Below are 6,000 nucleotides of genomic sequence, written 5' to 3'. Positions count from 1 at the left end.
ACGTGGACCCTGAGGGAGTTCCCCTTCATAGGACATAGGTGATATGTCCTAGTAACCCATTTCTATGAAGACTGAGCCCTTGGAAATGCTGTGGCTGTTGAGGGGTTTTACATTGGTTCTGCTTCTCATAGCCACTTCCTGTCCCAGATACCTGGCCCCAGTGTCTGTTCTGGGGTTTATCTGTGAGGTCACATCTGTTATCTTGAGGCCTTTGATCCTGAGGACTCCTATCACATAGAACAGCGGTCTCAGGCTGCCTCCTTTCCTGGCAGTGCCCCTGCTTCTAAATGCCCCCATTACCAAAACTCACACCCACTCCTGACCCAGTCAGGGGTGACATGCAAATTCAGACCTGGTTTATGTGGCTGTAATGTTGAATCAACTGACTTTCCAAACAGTGCATCTTAAAAGCAGACACTGGGTTGGGTGTGGTGGCTCACGCCTGTAATCCCAGCACTTTGGGAGGCTGAGGTGGGCAAATTGCTTGAGCCCAGGAATTTGAGACCAGCCTGAGCAACTTATCAAGACCCCATCTCTATTTTTTAAAATAAAGAAACAATTAATTAATTAAAAATTAAAATTAAAAAAAAAAGCAGGCCAGGCGCGGTGGCTCAGGCCTGTAATCCCAGCACTTTGGGAGGCCAAGATGGGCGGATCACGAGGTCAGGAGATCGAGACTATCCTGGCTAACACGATGAAACCCTGTCTCTACTAAAAAAAAAAATACAAAAAACTAGCCAGGCGAGGTGGCGGGCGCCTGTAGTCCCAGCTACTCCGGAGGCTGAGGCAGGAGAATGGCGTGGACCCGGGATGCAGTGGGTTGAGATCCGGCCACTGCACTCCAGCCTGGGCGACAGAGCGAGATTCCGTCTCAAAAAAAAAAAAAAAAGGCAGACACTGAAGTCTCTGTAATGGCGAAGTTCCAGACATGTGCCAGGTGGATGGGGACACATCTGAGGATATAGGAATTGCCTGACATTCCTCACATCATCCTGGGCTGGTGTGTGTCCCAACTGGCTTCACCTCACCTTTGTCACTGTTTGCTAAGCCCTAAGCAGATCTCTGCTGTATTTCCTCCTGGAGAGTCTTGTTTGGCTGTGATAGGTGATTCTGCTCCATGCTGTTTCCCAAGCCTTCTGGGATGTAGGGCTCCCCATCCAGTGCTGAGGACCAAGGGAAAAGCCTGGTGCTTGAAGAGTCAGTCAGCGGTTCCAAAACTCCCAGACAATGACTGCAGGGGAAGACAAAAAGTATTTCTCAGGAGCCCAGGAAAACAGGAAAATTAGAGGTCCCATAATCCCACCTCTGCCCAGTACACATATCCTTTCCACAGCCCCTCACCAAATGGCTGGCCAGTTTCCACTTGAATGTCTCCAGAGACGGGGAGCTCAGTTGGAAAGGATGGAGGTTATAGATATTGTGTGTTTCTTCTTTGTGTTATGTAAATTCAAGTTTTCCAAAGTGAAACCATTCATTCCACAACTGTTGATGGAGCACCTACTAGGTGCCAGGCACTGTCTAGCCATCGGAGATATAGCAGTGAGAAAAACACAGAAATCCCTGCCCACCACATAGGCCTGACGTTCCCATGGGGGAAGAAAGGCAATAAATAAGTGAGAGTACTGAGGATGTCCCATGGCAAAAAGTGCTATGGAGAGAAATGACACAAGGATGGGGGACGGGGAGTGCTATGTTTGCATTTCAGCATCCTGCAGTCAGCAAAAGTGACAGTCGAGAAAAGTCCCAAAAGAGATGAGGGAGCTAGGAGAAGCAGGTGTCATGGAAGAGAGGTCCAGGCAGAGGGATGGCCAGTGCAAAGGTGCTGTTGCAGCAGTGTGGTGTGAGGGAGGGGGAAACAGCAGGAAGGCCAGTGTGGCTGAGCTGGATGTGCCAGGTGGTGGACCGTGTGAATGTATAAGGAAGGCCGATGGAGCTTACATAGAAATGTCTTTCATAACACAAGGAACTAGATTTTGCCTGGGCGCAGTGGCTCATGCCTGTAATCCCAGCATTCTGGGAGGCTGAGGCAGGCAGATCACTAGGTCAGGAGTTTGAGACTAGCCTGGCCACCATGGTGAAACCCCGAATCTACTAAAAATACAAAAATTAGCTGGGCGTGGTGGCACTTGCCTGTAATCCCAGCTATTCAGGAGGCTGAGGCAGAAGAATTGCTTGAACCCAGGAGACAGAGCTGCAGTGGGCTATCATGCCACTGCGCTCCAGCCTGGATGACAGAGTGAGACTCCATCTCGAAAAAAACAAAACAAAACAAAAAACAAATTATCCAGGCTTCGTGGCAGGCACCTGTAATCCCAGCTACTCGGAAGGTTGAGGCAGGAGGATTGCTTAAACCTGGGAGGTGGAGGATGCAGTCAGCTGAGATTGCGCCACTGCACTCCAGCCTGGGCAACAGAGTGAAACTCCAAAAAAGAAAGACAGAAATGTCTTTCATAATGTAAGAAACTATATATATATATTTTTTAATAGGGAAGGGTTGAATTCTAGTAGAAGCTGAAACCCAGATAAAAAGATTGCGAATACCCAAATCCAATCATGGGGAGCCAAGTGAAGGCTATCCTGGGAGCCGCATGACCGGAGCACACAGCTGGAGTTCTAACAGTTCCCGGCACCTGGAGCCAAAGGGACAGGGGAACTGGGTTTTCACAATCAATTGTATTGATCTAGGAAAACTGAAACCAAATCACTATGTGGGGCAAGAGGCTTATCGGAAACTGCTGGGCTGTCTGGTCCTGGGGAGGGGGAAGGGTGTTTGTGTTCTTGGGCCTGGATCTGAGGAAGTGGGTGCAGAGATGCAATGGTGCCACCCTTGGCTGCTGGCTTGGGTGTGTGCGTACCTTCTCTGGGGACCCTTACCAAGACAGGGGCTTTGGCAGGCCTGGAAGTACCTGGGCATTGGAGAGGGTTTGGGCATTTGTTATGTAAATGCCTTAGTGTGAGTCAGTCCCCAAGAGCCTGGTTGGCCTCAGCTGCCCTGATCCTTGAGGGCCAAACTCCCACCCTGGAGCTGTCGTTAAGGAGAGTGGCAGCCAGGTCCCCACAGGACACTCCGGTCATTGTTTTGGGACTGGTACACTTAGCACATGTGTTGCCCCAGCAGTGTGGGAAGCTCAGACCTGCTCTGTGACTTGGTAACTAAGCTTGGGCTGAGCCTCTGACTCCAGGCCTGCCTGGCCACCCTATCTCACCCTTCTCATTAAACAAAGTCGGAGCCACAGATTCCAGCTCCAACAGGGATTAAAGACAGGCCCAGGACAGGGAAAGAACAAATGGCAGTGACAGGAGAGGAAGTGGGAGATGAAGTAAGACAGGGCAGGATGGGAGGAGGATGAAAGACCAGAGAGAGATACTGGCCACAAGTCTGCGCTTTCATCTTTTCTTTTCTTTCTTTTTTTTTTTTTTTTGAGATGGAGTCTCACTTTGTTGCCCAGACTGGAGTGCAGTGGCTCAATCTCAGCTCACTGCAACCTTTGCCTCCTAGGTTCAAGTGATTCCCCTGCCTCAGCCTCCCGAGTAGCTGGGATCACAGGCACACGCCATCACGCCAGGCTAATTTTTGTATTTAGTAGAGATGGGGTTTTGCCATGTTGGCCAGGCTGGTCTCGAACTCCTGACCTCAGGTGATCCGCCTGCCTCAGCCTCCCGAAGTGCTAGGATTACAGGTGTGAGCCACCACGCCCAGCATGTGCTTTCATCTTTTTAAAACAATTTTTTATAGAGGAGTTGTCATGCTTTGTTGCCTGGGCTGGTTTTGAACTCCTGACCTCAAGTGATCCTCCTGCTTCAGCCTCCCAAAGCACAGGGATTACAGGCAGAAGCCACCATGCCTGGCCCTGTGCTTTCATCTTGAACACTGCCCAGCTCCAGCCTAGGGTGGTCAGCCAGGGACACCGCAGGAACATATGGAACTCTTAGTCCTTCATCAAGACCTGACAGAGTGGCATTGTTACAGTCATGGACATAGATCATTATCTTCCAAATGGTATCTTTGGTGTGTGTGTATTTATTCACTTTGATATTGGGTGAGAGGAATCAGGGTCACAAGGCCAGGTTTGGTAAAATTTCTCCCAGGACTTCAGGGAGAGGGGTCCTTGGGAGTCCAGGTCTCAGCAGGGACTGTGACCACCACACTCTCTTTCCACTCTCTGCCCCAGGCTCCACATACCTTCCTTGCCCAGCCCAGCAGACACGGCCAAGGAGAGCAATTATGGCCAGGAACTGATGGCAAAAAGCTTAGTAAGGTCCATGCTCCCATCACAAACCCTTACTGGTCCCTGGGGTCAGACAGACATGGGTTCAAATGCTGCCTCTACCACTTCCTCTACATGTGACCTTGAGCAAGTTATTTAATCCCGCTAAGACTAAATGTTCTTTTCTGTGAAATGGGTAGTGCTTACTTCATTACAGAGCTGCTGGGAGAATTAAATAAAACCTTGCATGTAAAACATTTAGCATGGTGCCAGCACATAGCAAGTTGGCCATTACGATTATTTTCATTAGCATCACCATTGGCTTGACCACCTTACAATTTATTGTTGACACAGGATTTCACTGCTCAAGTTTGCATTTGTGTTTATGATTTTGTTGGCATCGAGCAGTCCTTTTTAATTGCTGCTGGCTAACAAGAAAAGAATAGAGGCGGATTTAATGCATAAATGATGCGTTGAAGCCAAGTGAAGGCCAAATGATGTAACAGCCCACTGTGCAAACAAAAATATTGCAGTAATTCAAGTAGAGAAAAGTTGGGGAGAATTGAGTCATTCCCCAGTGCATGGTAGCATGCAAATACATGTCAAGCTCAAAAGCAGATCTGCTCTGAGTGGTCAGTCCCATATCGCTCTGAGTGGTCAGTCCTATATCGATAAAAGTAGCAATGTGGTTTCAGGCAAACATTATCCTTCTCATTAAACAGATCTTGTTACTTTAAATTTTACTGGGTTTGCAGTTTTGTCTATGTTTACTAGGTACATTTCTCCAATGTACATGTACTGCTAAGTGAAAAAAAATTGTAATATGCTGCCTTTTGATTAAAAAGGGGAGAACAGGCCGGCCATGGTGGCTCATGCCTGTAATCCCAGCACTTTGGGAGGCCAAGGTGGGGGGGATCACGAGGTCAGGAGATCAAGACCATCGTGGCTAACACCATGAAACCCTGTCTTTACTGAAAATACAAAAAATTAGTTGGGTGTGGTCACACGCACCTGTAGTCCCGGCTATTTGGGAGGCTGAAGCAAGATAATTGCTTGAACCCGGGAGGCAAAGGTTGCAGTGAGCCGAGATTGTGCCACTGCACTCCAGCCTGGGTGATAGAGCGAGACTCCGTCTCAAAAAAAAAAAAAAATAATAATAAAATAAAATAATGGGGGAGTATAGGCTGGGCACAGTGGCTCACGCCTGTAATCCCAGCACTTTGGGAGGCTGAAGCAGGTGGATGGCCTGAGGTCAGGAGTTCGAGACCAGTCTGGCCAACATGGTGAAACCCTGTCTCTACTAAAAATACAAAAATTAGCTGAGCTTGGTGGTGCACGTTTGTAATCCTAGCTACTCAGGAGGCTGAGGCAGAAGGATAGCTTGAACCCAGGAGGTGAAGGTTGCAGTGAGCCGAGATCACATCACTGCACTCCAGGCCGGGTGACAGAGTGAGACTCCATCTCAAAAATAAAATAAAATAAAATAAAATAAGGAGTATAAAAATATAGACAACTCTATATGCTTGTATATGTATGTGTCTATATATTTTTTTCTTTTGGCAAAAAGAGACAACAGAGGGATCAATCTGATCCAATAAAAATTAGTACTTGGGTATGGAGAGGGACTACACAGAAGGAATGGAGGTAGAAGCAAGATTGTCTTACGTGTATTTTTCCATGTAGTTTTGACCTTCAAGTCATGTATTGCCTATTCATCTTGATGTTTGCATAGGGGCTATAAGAAGAAATGTATACCTGACATCACAAAAATAACTGACATCAGCATATTGGG

The sequence above is a fragment of the Macaca nemestrina genome, chromosome 7 (assembly GCF_043159975.1).
Source record: "Macaca nemestrina isolate mMacNem1 chromosome 7, mMacNem.hap1, whole genome shotgun sequence".
Lineage (NCBI taxonomy): Eukaryota > Metazoa > Chordata > Mammalia > Primates > Cercopithecidae > Macaca > Macaca nemestrina.
This window is presented reverse-complemented; position numbering follows the sequence as displayed.